The following is a 15,722-nucleotide window of genomic DNA, read 5'->3' as shown; positions in this document are numbered from 1 at the left end:
AAGTGGGGGTGCTTCCTTGATAATGAAGTCTTCCTTTTGTGTTTTTAGAGCAGTTCTTTTTCCAAATACCCGTTCTGCAGAAGCTTTAAAGGCCTCATCTTCTAACAATGCAGTGTCCTCATTGAGGCTGACCTGCAGCGGACCTCTATTTACCAAATAGAAAGATGCTAATTATTTCGTGTATAGGCCTTAACGTGATTACAGCGAGCATGGACACTGTTTGTTGTTATAGCAATCTGAATTAAATTATGCTTGTGCCAGCACAATTAGGATCACCCCACGAGTTTACTGGGCTGGTATTTTAGCATGGCATTTCAGAAGCTTGATAAAAACAATGACAATTTCACTTTTGCACTGGCTAGAGCATGCAGGCCGACTGACTGAAAAGAAAAAAATATTTAACAAATCCAGAGAAGGGTGTGCTGGTTTTTATGTAAATCCCAAAGATGGTTTTCCTACCCCTCTGAGCATTATAATGAATACTCAAAAAAAAAAAGCAACTGGAGTTAAAAAATCTAAGCTTACACCAGGCCTTCCTTATTAAATGAATGCCTTTGCACTGTGGAAACCATCATCATATTCAAGCCTGTCAAAGAGACGAGGCAATGAAGCAACAGAGCCATGGCTGGGCACTCCGGTGTCTAGCACACGGGTGCACCTCTGAGGCAGGGGCTGCAAGGGTCCCACCAGACGGCAGGGCATTTTGGGAAGGCAGACGGAAAGACAAATCTTGCAGGGTGGCCAGACCTGCCCTGCCTGGTCAGTGCTGCTGCCTAGGCCTGGTTCCTGCCCTGAAGAGCCCCAGCTACTTCCCACAGACACCTTCCCAAAGGTCATTTAAGCACGACCCACTAAAGCAGCGTATTGCATCAGAAGGGACTGGTGCCAGGCCAGCCTCAGCCAAAAGCTGCGAGCTACCCCAGCTGCCCGGTCATCCAGATCAGCGGAGTCTGGTGGTGCTACGCTGTGGTGGGTTGACCTTGGTGGGACCTCCGGTGCCCACCATGCTGCTCTCCCACTCTACTTTCTCCGCAGGACTCGGGGAGAAAATATGATGAAACAGCTTGCGGGTTGAGATAAGGACAGGGAGATCCTTCACCAGTTACCTTCATGGACAAAACAGACTTGGACTGGGAAAGATTAATTCAATTTCTTGCCAGTTAATAATAGAGTAAGTAAGAGGCTTTGCAGCTCTCCAAGAACTGCTCCCACACAGCTCCGTACCACGGGGTCCATCCCCCAGGAGCAAACTGCTCCAGCACGGGTCCCCCACGGGTGGGCGGCAGCTCCCCCCAGACCCCTGCTCCTGCGTGGGCTCCTCTCCACGGGCTGCAGCTCCGGCCCGGGGCCTGCTCCTGCGGGGGCTCTCCATGGGCTGCAGCCTCCTCCAGGCCACATCCACCTGCTGCACCGGGGGCTCCTCCACGGGCTGCAGCGTGGAGATCTGCTCCGTGTGGGACCCACGGGCTGCAGGGGGACAGCCTGCTCCACCAGGGGCCTCTCCACAGGCCGCAGGGGAACTGCTGCTCCCTGCCTGGAGCACCTCCTGCCCTCCTGCTGCACTGACCTGGGGGTTGCAGGGCTGGTTCTCACTCCTCTCTCCCAGCTGCTGTTGGGCAGTGTTTTTTACCTTTTCTTGCTCTCACAGAGGCACAACCAGCATTGCTCACTGGATCAGCTCCGGCCAGTGACATTTTCTTTTTGGAGCCAGCTGGAGCTGGCTCTGATCTGACATGGGGCAGCTGCTGGGCTCTGCTCACAGAGGCCTTCACTGCAGCCACCCTGCTACCAAAACCTTGCCCCATAGGACAATATATATGTGCACCTCTAACCAACATACACCACAAACTCCTTTATTTTGCTGTATGTTCCTCAGAGCTGTAAAGTAGCCTGGGCTCTCCTGGCTGGACCAGAGCAGCAGCAGCATGACGATGCTTGAGCTGTGCCAGAAATGAGGCCAGCAGCGCACTCTCAGCCAGAAGCCATGACCTCAGGCCCTTGGTGGGAAGCAGGGCATGCCCAGCATTGGAAACCCTCTGCCAAGCCTCATCAGACCTCCAAGCCGTCCGCTACCACCCCCGTTCAGCATCACAGATGTGCAGATGTCTCGGCTCCACTCAGCCTGCGCTCGTGAGGCTGTCCTCAGCGAGGATTTCTCAGAGGGCACCTCTACCAGCAGGTGCAGAGCAAGCGCTTCCCCCGCCTCCACCCTGCAACGAGACACCTACGCTGCCTACAAGTTTTATTAGTTATTGTTGGCACCGTGGCTGTGCAACTGTCTTTCTGTCTCCGTCTTGGGAGGCAATGCTGCACTATCTATAGCTTTATTACACAGAGATGTTTTGGGAACAGCCAGAGAAGGTGAAGGAGCGTATTCTGCCTCCTTTCTGCTGTTTTGAAGGAAATTTTGTCAGAAGCTTCCTGAGGGCCCAGCAGTGCGTGCGTGAGCTGGAGCTCCCAAAGGAGGAGATGTGCCTGCACGCTGCTCGTGGCTGGCTGTGCTCCCAGACAGCTGTCCCACGGGATGAGAGCCAGGAGGGCATCCCTGCCACACGGCCCCACGGCCAGCCCCTGATCACCGGCGGGGAGACCCAGGGCAGCCCTGACAAGTGTTGGCAGGGGAGGGAGGTGCGGGGCAGTAACAAATGATGCGCAGCTTGCCGAATCATAGAAATCCTCGATGAACTCGGGGGGGAAAAGGTGTTCATTTTTCACAGGAGCTCCAGCGTGAATAACTCAGACATGTGGTTCAGCTTCCAGAAATGATGTTAGTCCTTCAGAGGTGCGATTCTCTTGGTGGCAGCAGCAAAGCAAGTGATGCATTTAAAGCCTGCGTGGTCAGTACGGCAGGAGTCTCACCGTAGCAGAAAATCACTCTGTCAGATACTTAGTGGGATGCCTGGCTTCCAGAAACACACAGTGAAGCAAAATGAACTAAATCCAGGCAAATGCATTGCAGCCAGCAGGATGACACACACATTTTGAATTATGCAGGTGCTTAAGGAATTTGTGTAACCAGCGATGGTAGTTTGCTTTTATTTCCAGCGCTTTGCATAGTTTGATTTTCTTTATATATTGTGAAGTCAGAAATGAGCAATAGGGTCAATTCTACTGCACAGGCGAGAATCGCACATCTATCACATAGTTTCCAGAAATTCTCTTGGAAATTTCCTGAATATATGACCGTGTTAGCCAGGCCTTATATTCTCTAGGATCGTGGTAATCCACAAATGTAAAACAGCCTGTGAGGGAACCAGTTCATGGGGAAATTCCCACACAGCTGAGCTCACTGATCTAAACGGTCTAAGACTGTCTTCAAAACTGTGAAAGACTGCAATAACAACAGAGCAGCAAATGCAGCTTCCCTGGTTTTCACTATATTCCACCCCCCTCACAAACAGTAAATCGGACAAGGAAACATATATTTAAATCGTGCAATTGTAACGTAACCACCAGCATTAATTAACCTAGGAATCAAATATTGTGGGAGGAGAGCTTTGTGATCATTAAGTAATATTTGCAGTTAGTTGCATTGGGGCTGGCTAGGTATGCTTAATCAAGCCTCTTCCCCAAACTGTCCACCTGGACAGTGGTGGGACTAACAGTTTTTGTTGAAAAACAGAGTAGGGAGAAACCTTTTATTAGAAATGGGATCGCAGCTTAAATCCATTCGTGCAATCAGCTGTCAGTAAGCATCCTCTTCCATCCTCCTCTCTCTGTTTCACCCATGTGAATGGTCCCTGTCCTGCTACAGGGCACATCCGTCACTGGCTGGAGGGCCAGACCTGCTCCAGGAGGCTGCCCTATCACACGGCAAGCCCATACATCCTAGGAGAGCATCAGCAGCACCAACAGAACTGATCTTGCCCTTCACGGGGGTGATGACACCTCCTCTGATGTCTCCCCCCACCCTGTGCTAGTGGCACTGCCCTCCTTGCAGTGCAAGGAAGGATCCTCCTGGGCCCAAGCAGGCCCCAAACCCAGATTTCCAAGGTTTTGCCTTCTCTGGATGATGCGTCCCCTCTGGTCATTTGGCATTACCAACTTAGAGTTGCCTGCTGTGCTTGGAGCAGCCGGTGGCCAAAGCCAGTCCTGTCCTTCAACAGCAGGAGCCCACCATGAAGTCCAGTGGGGCTCCTCAGTAATGACAGCAACTGGAGAGAAGAGAGTCAGAACAATTATTCAGGCAAATAATATTTGTGGGTTTGGGAGGGGTTGATTTTTTTTTCTTTCCTTACAACCCAAAAACAGCGGTCTCCCCTCCCTCCCAGCAGCAGCATTTCCCCCGCAGGGCTGCTCTCGGGGCGATGCAGTTGGGTGGCAGATCCACCTGCAGCGGGTGTCGCGGCACAGCAGCGCAGGGGGGATCTTCTTGCTGCCGCCGGCGGCGGTGACTGCATTTTATCTAGGTTCAATCTATGGATCTTAATATAGATCTTTGTTACGTTGGATTGAGTGCTGTTCCTGTGAAAGCTCTGCCTTTTGGAACAACGTTTCAATGAGTTTATTATAAGAGCACTCATCAAATTGCGGGGGGGTGGGGAGGAGCTATTTTAGGAACCGAAACTGAACTCATGATATTTAGCGTAGAGCGGTCCTATAGGCACCTTCGGATTTAAAAACAAGAGATACAAGTTAGGAATCGGGCTTCGATAAGGACAAAAGCTAACCTCAGTGTGATGTTTGGCAGCTCCCCGTGGCCAGTGAAGACAGCTCAGCGTAAACCCAGCCGTGTGAACGTATGGAGCAGCCCTAGTAAGCTAAGCTTCTCTATAGGGCACGGACTAAGTGCAATTGAAGAGTTTGTGGAATTAACGTGACGCAGACGGTGAGGAAAGGGTACACATAACAGCCTGGCTTCCTTTTCACATCGGCAGGGCAATTTGTTTGAAGAGGAGGAACAAAACCAGGTTATTTCTGCAAAGGCCTCCTGATAGCAGTGCAGTCTAAGTGCCGGCGCCGTTAGTACAGCTGGGTGTTGTACACCGACTGGCCTTCTACTGTGCCGTCCTGAATGCGAGGCGAATTATTTACCTGCAATTCTCATGCTGTCGGCAGGCACGGAGGCCGTGTCTCAGAAACGGAAGCTTCCCTTGGCTGTTAACTCTTCTCCCCACTAGATGGCCCGGATCCCCACCCATGGGTAGGGAAGATTTCTTCTCCGCGCATCGCTCAGCTGCACCCAGCGAGCCCTGGCGCTGCAGGATCCAGCCCACCGTGGGGAAATGCGCTCGCTGCCAGCCCTGGGGGCACCACCGAGGGCGGCGGGCTGGAAACCCATCCTCTGCCTCCCGACCCCCGACCCTACGGTACGTGTCGATCCACCTACGGCTGTCTGCCGATGAAGCGGTGCCAATCCTGAGTGTGTTTTGTTTTGTTTTGTTTTCCAGGAAATTATGTTGGGAAACTCATATTCTGCACTTAAAAGCAAGGTTTTATAGCACGCGGATATTTCACCCACACATTGCTGTTCCTTTAGTCACTGCGCAGGACTTTATGCAGCTTTAAGCAGATCTGACACGCTGCGCAACAGAGAGCAGGCTGCGTTCTCTCTGTGTGTATGTACACGTACTCGTAGGTACCTGATGTAGGGGACGGTTGGACCAGATGATCTTGGGGGTCTTTCCCAGCCTTTATGATTCTATGATCCTAATGCCCTTCTTGCATGAAAGAGGAAAAAAATATACATGCAGATACAAAAAGTATTCTCCTGCTACATTAATCTGTGAAAATAAGAAGAGATGTGAGCTCCTCTTCATGCCCCAATCAGAGTAGGAGAAAACAGCCCATTGTAAACATACAGCGAGAGAAGAGAGCAGGAAGAACTGGCACATTTCAGACAAAAAAAAATGCCAGCTGGTCAGGAGTCAGGACCTCTGATGTAAAAATGGGAGCAAAACAGCACGGCAGCATAATCAATGTTTGTTTTGGCTCAAAGAACTTGAATCCAGGTAACAGAAAAACTCACATTCCTGCATTAAAACCAGAGACTTCATGCCTGGGAGAGGAATCAAGCTCACAGTGAAGGAGAAACTCTCAACGTTACAGATTTCACAACATGACCATCTCTTTGCATTACGTCTGCGCTGCTCTCAACTATGTCAAAATCATATAGCCTAAGGAATCCATGTCCTTATGGCGGAGACATAAAATATGTATATGTGTTATTAAAGTTGCATTAGTTTTGTTCAATCTTCAGCACAAGACCTTGGAGGCATTGTTGCCTGGAAGAGCAAACACCAGTTTTGGTAGTTAAGGAGCATGAATACTAATTCCCTCTCTGATACTTACCTAGCTTGAAACTTCAGCTATGCCACTTACACTGCAGTTTCCTTCCTTGTGAAGCAAGGAGGAAATAGCGGTGTGTTTGCCTTGCAGGGGTATCTTGAATTGTTAATGGTTGAACCCTGCTTTGAATGCACAAGGTTGGATGTTCAATGGCTCTACGTTTTTAAAACCCACGTCTTTTTCAAGAAGTCAGAGGTCTTTTTAGTGATTCATCTGGTTTTCCCTTGGTCACTCGTGTGACAGACTGGGGAGCTGCTGCCGGCGGACAGGAGGAAGGGCTATCAAATGGCAGCACACGGGTGCAGAGCACGCTGCCTTTCAGAGGCACACCACAACCACCCGTGCAGAACAGACCAGTGGTGCATCCCGCCCAGCGCGCATCATAGGCAGTGGCCCCTGCAGCGTGCTTCGGAGGAAACAGTGGACATCTCCTCACAGTTCAACCCATCAGATGGTCAGTATTATACTGTGGGGACAAGCTCTGCATGCCTGACCTCCTCAGTCACGCATGCTAAGACAGAAGATTAATGACCCCTGGAAGGACCAGAATAGAAGTGGTTCTAGCAAATATCAGTACTCCTCCTTCCTGTACTATATGGATCTGTACCTTAGCACAGACCAAAGCCACTTCTGAAACTTCCTAGAAGTGCTATCCAGAAGTACCAAAATCCTCATGCCAGGCTGCACTGTCAATGCAATGTGCTCCCATTTACCTCCAGTGCTCTGGAGAGCCTTGTCCCTCTTCTTCAGTGGTTAGTGTGCCGATACCTTGTCTGACTCACACATCCTGACAGAACCATGGTTAAGTGCACTTCATGATGGTCAAGGAAGAATAACCGCCATCTGCAACCACCGCACATCCACAGCACTTTACCCTGGCCATTGCTATGGGCTCTTTGTCTCTTAAGCTGCTGAAGAGATGAACATCTCAGGTCCATCCAAGACAAGCAGCTGGAAGGTTGATGTGTCCTTTCATGGCTACGCTGTGGAAAGGCTCAAGAATAGGAATAAAAGGTTGGATATTAAGGCAACAAAACAGACTGTGAACGTGAGCCATCTGCTGTTAAGCAGCGCACAAGGAGCCTCAACGCAAGGTGAGTTGTTGTATAACCTCTGTGGAGCTGGTGTAGGACTGCAGCCTTTCACCCTCTCCAGCATGTGTGGCAGAGATCTCTTTTCTTCTTCAGTAATTAGAAGTGAGGCCTCGGAATAAAAAGCAATCAGGATAATACAGTTGCGGTACTGATGTCAGATGGGCATAACCCAGAGCACGAAGAAAGCAAGCAAGAACACATTGCATATGAAGAATAGCAGTTCTCTGTGAAGTCATAGGATTGGTCAGTTGGTGGATTAACAATTTAACAATTTCAGCATCTGTTCCCACCAAACTGACTCTCCTGAGGGAAAGGAAAAAATAAAAGCTTGCTTTTTTTTTTTTTGCCTTTTTTTTTCTTTCATGAGAGAGACATACTCTGTGATGGGGGAGTTCTTAGTATCAAAGTATTGAACTATAAATGAAATACTGCTTTTCATGATCTCTCCCACACAACGAGAAATCCTCCAAGGCACCAAAATGTGGTCACCGGAGAAATGCAGTCTGAGATAATACAGATATATGGATCAGGGTGAATGACTGACACAATTGTTTCCCACGTTCTCATGATGCTAGGCTGTTGAAGTTTGGTATACTCATCCATATAGAAACAGCTGCACGCAAGCACTCGGAGGAAAAGCAAATTTAATCTTTGATCTTTCTTTCTGAGATAATCAAAAGGTCAGCTTTTTTGTTAAGTCTGGTTTCAAACACTGAAGTTCCTTTTAAGCTGAGAATTTGAAATTCATTCTGGTCCTCAGATTATAGGGGGAAAAAAAAGAAGAAAAACAACTTTAAAATTTAATATTTCTGTCACAAAAAGGTCATTAGTCTAATAATTTATCATTCTACTTCATTTTCCATCTGTGGGACATGCAGGACATGAAACTTCTAATTTGGAGAAATTAGGGTCATTTTAGGTCACGAGTTCAATTTATTGGGCTTTAGGCAAGACATCTCTCAAAGGGGAGCAAGCACATTGGAGTCATTGATGCTGATTGTCGTTGTAAGTTAACAGGTGAGCTGCAGTCAATTAATAAAATATAAGCAGGCCTTGAGGTCCATGCGAAGAGGAACCTCATCTTGAATGTGTCTGAGCACGCATACGCAGAAGCTTCCACAGTAAATAACAATTTGACATTTACATTACCATTTTATGTTAGGTTCCTCCTTAATAAAGCTAATTCAACAACGTGCTAGGACCCAGAACCTGAAAATCACTGAGTTGTCTAATGAAGACTAAAATCATTGGAAGAAGAGTGTCTTAAAGCACCATGGAAGTTGCTCTAGATGTCACATTTTCATAGAAATTTCCATTTGCTGAGTATCCAATATTAACATCCCTTTCTTCTCAAAAGCCCACCAAGATCTTTTCCAAACACAATCCTTCTAAGAAGAGTTCCCACATTCAGAAACAAGAATCCCATGAAGTTTGTGAAGAATTTTGTTACTGTAAACAACCTTAACAGGACAGGTGCTCAGAGGCTATGGCTAGTGGTTAGGAGTTAGGCCTGAGTACTGAAATCTCCACTGTAGTTAAGTCTCATGCAAAGTAAAACTGCGATAACAATCAGAGGACACGACAGAGCAGATAAAATGTCCCTGTAATGCTGAGGAACAGCACAGTGATTGCAAGGGGGTTTGGGTCAATGATTATGAAATTCTGCACCCAAAAGTACATACAAATAATCTACATAAATCTTTAAAGCCCTCACAGGATCAAATTTGAAGTGATCTAATATCAGGCTAACGCTTTCCCCTTGAAGAAGAGAATACACTGGTTCTGAGCAGAAGCTGTAGGCAAGCCTCAAGTCATCTCTTTCCAGCCAGTCACAATGGAGCGGGTCACCATCAAAGCGTTTTGTTCCCCTTCCTCAAGTGTCCACCTAATAAAAGGCTGTTTCTAGGACAGAGAAATGGAAAGACCAGATGAATGTAAGTGTTCAGCATCTTTTATCTTCTGCAAATTCTCAGGCAGAACAAAAATGTCATAGACAGGTCGAAACCCCCTCAGAAACTGGTACTTGAGTCAAAAGCCTGAGACATTTTGAAATGTAACTCAGGTGAATTATCCTCAGCACACCTTGACAGAAAGTTGTCACTTCTCTCTCACCTACTGCATTAATTCTGATTAGAAGTTGGATTGTCACAGGCTTGAAAAAGCAAAACTTATTGAAGAAAAAGCTGGGAGGCCAAGCATCCTCTTCATCAGAACCTATGAAGTGTCTTTCTCTAATGCTAGTGGATGTTCTCTGTTGGCTTCCTAAAATATTCCTCCCCAAAATATCAAAATGCTATGCATTTGCTCTTGCAGCAGCTACTCCACAAAGGACATCACGTTGTCTGGCTTTCCTCTAAATTATCTCTACATGTTTGTCCTTTGACTGGGAGCCTCTCTGATCAGAGAGTGCTCGGCACATTTCTAACATGTACTACTGATTAATTAACTGTAATCAAAGAGAGACCTGTAGGTACAGGCAGATTGCTCGCCTCCTTGGAGAAAACATTTCCTTTCTCACATCCAGTATCTGCAAATGAAACAAACCCCAAAACGCACCCTGCCTTTGTCATCGTTCTGTTAGAAAATTTACATTCAGGGGCTAAATGATGGGAAAGGTAGTGACGTGTCCCACCCAAGAGCCCTAACTCCCACCCCTTTCTCTGTTTCCAGCTGTGACTAGACAGAGCCTCACATCTGGGCAGCCACCTGGATAGCCTAATCCAAGTACAGAGAAAAGATCCATTCCTGGGCTATTGGGGATGAATCCTGGTGAGTTCCCTGCCATCTGTGGGCAGCACCAGCCTGGTGCTCCCCAGGAGCAACCAAGAGCTCTTGACTCTAAAACAGTTTCTCTCCCTAAAAACCTCTCAACACTAATAGCAGAAAACCAAAATCTAGTAGGAAGGAATGAAAGGAAAGAGGCTGAGGGGATGGGTTTAGAGGAGATTCCTTCACAAGCTTATTTCGGTACCTACGTTAGCACAGAGTGCATCACAGGAGACACTTACTCAGGAAATGAAACTCAGCGAGTACTGCCTCTCTTGGAAGGTTTTTGGTGCAAAGGTACAGTCTGGCCAAATGTTGATATTCCTCAGAATCTGCCTAGGTCAGAGGCAAGCCAAATAAATAATAATAATAATAATAATTAAAAAAAAAAAAGAACCATCCTCCCACCTGTTGTAGCAAAGATTTTGACAAGACAGCAGGTATAGGAGGCTACTCATGGGAAAATGCTAACAACTGATCTGTGACCAGAGCTATCCTGCATGACTTGGCCACAGCGGGCAGTGAAGCATGTTAATATGACACACTCAGCTGTGTGTCTTTTCTGCCCTTTGTGAATACTGAGTATAACAAGGATATCTGGGGGGAAAGGGGGAGAATTGAGTTTATTCAGATGAAACAGCCTTAACATGCAGAAAGGATGATGACTAATGCCGGACAAATTAATTTTGTTGCAAGATTTGTTTTATGAAAAGCCCCAAATGAACCTTTTTAGTTTACTTCCAAAAAGCGGTGCTCTTTACTGACGGCTGGCTTTTACTCAGGGCATTCTTAGAAACCCCCAAATGATCAGTTTGGGGTTTATCAATGTGGTTATTTGCAGGTGTGGAAGAAAGGAAGTAAATAAAAATATGATTTGACATTTCATTAGTAATGCTAGAGATGGCTGTGCTCCTAGCAGAGGCAATGAATATTGCACCTGCTGGAGTGCAAGCAATAAAGGCAAATGCATAGCCTGCTCTGACCTCTAGCCCTCATTACCCAGAACAATATGCTGTTCCCTGTATCTGAAATCATACCAAGCTTGTGATAGCAGCAACCAGTGGCTGGATTTACATCCACCCAGCCAGAGTTAAATTGCTATGATTCAGCCACCTCCTTCCTTTCTCTCTTGAATATAACCTGTCTTCTAGCTAGACTGCTGCCTTTCCAGTTGGGAATAAGCCACTGTTTTAAAGAAAGAGAACTGTGTGGGTGGAGTGAAATGCTTGGAGGATATATGCTCTGCCATTTAGATTTTTTCTCCCTATTAAAGAACGGGTGCAAGAAAGATGCCAGAATCCAAAGCACAAACTCAAGTGTGCAACAGCATCTTTGAGCTTCTTTCTTGGTCTTTCAGATAACCAGATAGAAAGGGCAGAAGGCAAGGTTCTGGTTTCTAGACTAACTCCAAGCAGTCAGCAGTCGCTAGTCCAAATATTTTAATGGTAACATATATTAACATTAAAGTAATATTCCTCTATAAAGAATGTAGCAAATCATCTAATTTACAGTGGTACAAATAAGATCAGACTTTGACCCCTGTATGAACATGTAATGAATCAGTGAGCTACCTGTGAACAAAAAAAAAGCTGTATCATCATACTTGATATTTTAAGAGATTTTGAGAAAATGTTTTGTTTTGTATAAAACGTAGTACATAGGCTTGTGCAACTGTATCTTGGAGGAGACGTTACATTCACAGCACTTTATTAATAAGAACTTAATTTTTCTTCTGGTGTCTAGTTCTTCAGTTAAAAATAAGAGCACCTAGAATACTCTGTGTTGGTTGTGCATCTGGTGTGAGTGATAGGAGTTATTTCCTATCTCCTGCCTCATGCAAGGTGCCCACATTTGTCTCTCACAGGGCCAATGGTCAGCCTCAGTGAGAAGTGCTCTGGGAAAAGCCAACGTTTGAGCCCACTGAACAGCCTGCATCCCTGCTGTCTCCTGGCAGAGAGAGTCGAACGCAGCTGAGTGATACCATCTCCCTGCCCTTCTCAGACTGCTGCTCCAGTCCACACAACAGCACTGCGGGGTGCACCGTGATGGTAAGTCAAAAGGTGTTCATGATATGGCTGTCTGCGTAATGCATCTGAGCTTGTCTGGACTAGGAAAACTAGCTTATGTATGTGTAAATCTATCTATAGAGACATATAGTGAAAGATACACACTGTGTCCAAGGCTTCCGGTGTCCCTTTGCAGATCTGACCACTCTTTGCTGGTCTCTGCTTGCAGGGCTCACCGTCTCTCTGCTCCTCTCCTGGCCACCTCCCTCCAAAGAACAAACAGCTAACACCACTGTGCCTGCCTGACTTAATGAGTGCCAGTTGGGGGTGGAAACCAATTCTCTCGTTGACTTGGCTGCTCACACGCACGCACCTTTCCAGGATGCAGTTCAATGTTCAGTGGCAGAGAGGAAACGCAGATTAAGACGTGACCTGAGAGTGATGTCAGCTCTCTGGTCACGAAGCTAGTGAGGAGTAACCACACTGATGGAAACATTCCCTCGGTGCCACACAAATGGCAGAGCCCTTCCTAGAGACTTCCCAGATACACAAAACGTTAGGCACAAGCTTTGCTACCTGGCCATGAATTCAGATCCAAAGTTATTCTATCAGTATTCTGCTTTCAGCTTGACTTTGCTCTCTAATTCAGAACGGTATTGCAGGCAGTGAGGAACAGGGCTACCAGTAATTATCGACAAGGCTGCACCTGAGGGTACCCTGCAGCATCACATTTATGGCATTCGTCAGAGATGGTGAGGTGGGAGACGTGAGCAAATGCGCTCAGGTATGAAGAGGAGTTGAGCCATGATCCCTGTAAGCATGTATGAGCTATGACCAGAGTGTGAGATGTGCCAGCAACTGTCCCACCTCCCTCCCAGCCTCTTCCCTGCACAACAAATGGTTGGTGAAAGACGTTCAGTCAATGTGAACAATGTTTTTGATGGTAAATAAAACCTACCTAAAGGAAAAAAAAAATAATGCTCAGCTTTACCCCTGCATCACTTAGCCATTTATGAAAACTGTACGCCTAACCAAACAGAACTCCTCGTCAGGTTACAGTATATAACAGAAACAAAACAAAAATGTAAATAAAGAAAAAGAACCCCCTCCAAGAGCATAATGAATTATTATTTAGTTTTAGAGTGCAAAATGCAGGTGGGGCATCTAATTTGTGGTGATTTTCAGTGGAAACTCAGCATTTCGGTGCCTTTTGAAATTTTCCCTCATAATTTGTAACTAAGAGCCTAGACTGTGAGAAAAAAAGTGTCACGATCATCTGGATAAGTGAACTAAATGGTCCGTCTTACTTCGGCACCTCCGCAGAAATTAGTCTTGAGAAGGCTGGTTTGGGATCCCTTGTGAATAACACCTTTACTCTACAAAGCAGGAATAATGACAGTGCCTAGTCTTACATATCACTTACAATCTGTAGCACTCAAAGTACTTTACAAAGTACAGGAGTAATCCTTTGAATGACCTACTCAGATATGGAGTCAGGAGTTCACGATTTGTTCTCAGAAGAGGGAAATGGAAGTAGCAGCAATGTTCTTGTTTCATCCAATTGAAATGAAAACTTTCCATTACACTGAGTAAGCCCTATGTGCAGGCCTTGATGTTGATCAAAATGTGGTCAAGGTAGTCTGGGGCAGCACTTAAGTACATGTTTAAAACCAGAATGCTCCCTTCACTGCTCTGTTCACTGAAGGTGAATGTCCGGCACGTTTGAAGTGCTTTTTTGAACCATAAACCTCTGGGCCAAGAGAGAAACAAATTCCTGTCTCAAGTGAGCTTTGCAACCTGCTTTCGGATATATAAATCTCAAGGCACCTCATGTAATTACAGTTTCAAGAGCAAAATATAGGAGGAAGTATCTTTAAAAAATGTTGCCATCACTTCTGCCACATAGGTATTTATGATCTCATCTCTATCTGCAGGGTCAATACTTCCACCTAGAGGTGGCTTCCCATAAGAGTGTCAAATTTATGTTGATGCTTTTGTAAAGCCATTCTGCAGAAATGAATGGTGTGGAGGCTGGGGAAAGCTCACGTCTGAAGCCGATTATTCCTGTCTGGCAGGAGTCCTTCCTTCCATTTTTTAAGTTGTGACCTATCATTTCCCAGTGATTCAGTGACACTTCAGTGTTAAACCAGTGTACAGAATCAGTGCAAAACTTAGACACAGATGCAAGGCTCTGGTGGGTTACCCAGTGAAACCAGCTGGCAGTTCAGAGGAACTAGAATTCTGACTGGTTTACTTTTAAGATCAAACCTTGTCTTTCTTGGCTTGCTGGAAGGCTAGGGAGCATTCTCACTCTTCTGTTGGTGATCACTCCTAAAGTCTCTGCTTGGAGGGGGTGAAGTCCTCCCTCCAGCTTAATAGAAGACATCTGCAAAGCTTTATCCTCAAAATGCTCTTTAAAAGTGTCACATAGGGCCCTCAACGCAAAGGTGAATTTTACAGAATGGTATCACATTAATTCCTTTAGTGCACACACATCTCATCTCTGAAATCTGTTCTTCTTACTTCAGAAATTGTTAACAAAATATTTTTGCATTCAGGAGCCCTGACTGTTTTTGCATGTGTGTCTTGTACCCTGGTATAACTTTAACCATACTCAGATACAGTTGCTTTAATTGCTGGAAGCTGAAGACCTAGAATGGTTCACATTTATTTAATACTTTTTCATTTTTAATTCTTACTTATTGTATTTTATTTTTTAATAATTTAATAATGTATTTAAGAGCTGTGATTTAGTACAGGGACAAACCAGTGACTGTGTTTAAAAAATATCATTTTTTTCAGCTTGTAACTTCCTTTTTGGTTTTGGAATGCAATTAACATTATATTTTTCTGAATTATGAAAACCTTCAACAATTGCATGGTTCTTGGAATATCAGGAAAGTTAAGTCTGTCAAAACCAAGAATGATGCCTTAGAGACAATGAATGAAATCTTGATCATTGAAATCAATTGTACAATTTTATTTGATATCAGGGAAGCCAAGCATTTATTATGAATCACAATTACTCAGAAACTAGATGTGCTACCTTTGCAGAGGCTTTCTACAAAAAGCTTCACATCTGGGTTTTACACAATTTAGCTGAATGTAAGGTTTCTGAAAAACCTTGATGGGAAATGTGCTACTGTTAGGTCTCTACAGGTAAATCACCATTCGCTTTATCCAAACGTACCTAGAGAAACGAGACAGGTTCCTACCATTCTGTTTGCACACTTAGAATAAATTTCTGGCTTTGCTTTGGGTTTGCTGCTCACGTTTCAGAGCCACTGAGCTGGGTCCTGAGCAGGTGGATGCAAACCCACCCCAGGCCTGCCGCCGCCCCCTAAGGCCTCACTGGTCTCAGCCCCAGGTGGAGCAGGGAGGCCCAACCCCTCGGGGCCTCCAGAGCCAGGGCACGCTCAGCTGAGGTGCCAGGAGCCCCCTCTCAGCCTGGTTTCAGAGATCGGGGTTTGGTTACAGCTTTTCTTCAGGATTCCTGGGCGAGAAAGTGCAGAGGATGTGGCCTGTTATCATCCTGATGTCTGGTCTGTAAACTGGGAATAACACACTG

The 15,722-nt window shown here is 45.9% G+C and overlaps 1 long non-coding RNA gene across 1 annotated transcript in view; it reads left to right on the top strand.

Moving 5' to 3' along the window:
- The first annotated feature begins 4,215 nt into the window (after positions 1–4,215).
- Positions 4,216–15,722, top strand: part of LOC106038986 (uncharacterized) — a 30,553-nt gene continuing 19,046 nt past the window's right edge. Inside the window, exons 1-3 of the long non-coding RNA XR_010833689.1 lie at positions 4,216–7,382; positions 10,053–10,151; positions 12,013–12,196. This is a non-coding gene — a long non-coding RNA (uncharacterized lncRNA). The remainder of the gene's footprint in view (positions 7,383–10,052; positions 10,152–12,012; positions 12,197–15,722) is intronic.

The sequence above is a fragment of the Anser cygnoides genome, chromosome 1 (assembly GCF_040182565.1).
Source record: "Anser cygnoides isolate HZ-2024a breed goose chromosome 1, Taihu_goose_T2T_genome, whole genome shotgun sequence".
Lineage (NCBI taxonomy): Eukaryota > Metazoa > Chordata > Aves > Anseriformes > Anatidae > Anser > Anser cygnoides.
This window is presented reverse-complemented; position numbering and strand designations above follow the sequence as displayed.